The sequence below is a fragment of the Acyrthosiphon pisum genome, chromosome X (genome assembly GCF_005508785.2).
Source record: "Acyrthosiphon pisum isolate AL4f chromosome X, pea_aphid_22Mar2018_4r6ur, whole genome shotgun sequence".
NCBI lineage: Eukaryota > Metazoa > Arthropoda > Insecta > Hemiptera > Aphididae > Acyrthosiphon > Acyrthosiphon pisum.
Window position 1 is genome coordinate 125,672,468 of NC_042493.1, and position 1,303 is coordinate 125,673,770.

Genomic DNA, 1,303 nt, shown 5'->3' on the forward strand with positions numbered 1-1,303 from the left:
ATGGTGTTTTAAATATAAAAAATAACACTTTTACAAAATTATGTGATTATAAAGAATTGTATGTAAATACATCATTTAATTATGATTTCATCGACGAAAGAAATTATAACGAAGAACCACAAAAATATCATGATTACCTATTAAATTTTATAAATAATGTATTCCCAGAAAAAATAGACAGTAAAATAAATATAAATAGAGAAATATTTAAAACAAACATAAACACATCTATTATAATGCATTATAAAGATGTTGTCGATGTTTTTAAAGGTGAACTTCTGCAGAAAAAAGTAGGTACTTACCATAAAACAATTACTGGTCCAAACTTTAGGTAAAGACAATTATATAGAATTGCCAATAATAACATATTATACAACAATAGTAGAACCAAATAACGACAGCGCCTGGTTAGGACAAATAGAAAATAAATTAGCTAGTTCTTCTTCAGAAACATCGTTTAATGGTGTGATTAATTCACAAACATTAAAACTATTGACAGAACCCAGGCGCGGATCTAGAACTAAAATTGAGGGGGGGTCATATTTACGAAAAGACAAAAACTTAATATACAGTTAAGACATAATAAAATAAGAACTTTATAAGAACCCTACATAAAATACAGAAAGACATTTCAAACATTTTATACTAAGATAAAATGAAAATACAAAAATATAACTATAGTTAAATAGGGAATGCAAAATGTTTTTACAGAGGGATATTTATAATTTTAGTTATTTTTGTATACCTATAGATTATAAGTAATTTTCTATTGGTATAGAATAAATAATATATCAGAAATCAAAATCACTACTACTTATTAAATATTTTATCATTTAACAAATATAAAAAATTATATTTATAATATTATTATTTTTTTTATTGTGCTACCAATATTAAACTATAGTACTATACCAGTAACAACCTATTTAAGTATTAACAATCAACCATGTTGCCGTTGAATATGATAATTATAAAATAAAAGTCCTTGATATATGACGAGAAACTTAAGATTTATGAATCAAAAAAGTGAATTTGCATTATAAATAAAGATATATTAAAAATGTTATAAAAGTATTGCACACTTTTTAATTTGTTGCTACACATTTCATAATTGCTACTGCATTGCGGGATCACATTTTACGTATAGCTTGTATTTTTTCTATAATTTTAAACAAATATAATTAACTTATAATTAACGACGATAAGATATCGCTATAAACATATTATGAATTAGTTCGTACTTTATTTTAATAATGAAAAATAAATAATTTGGAATTTAAAATTTAAAATTTACTGCATAAAA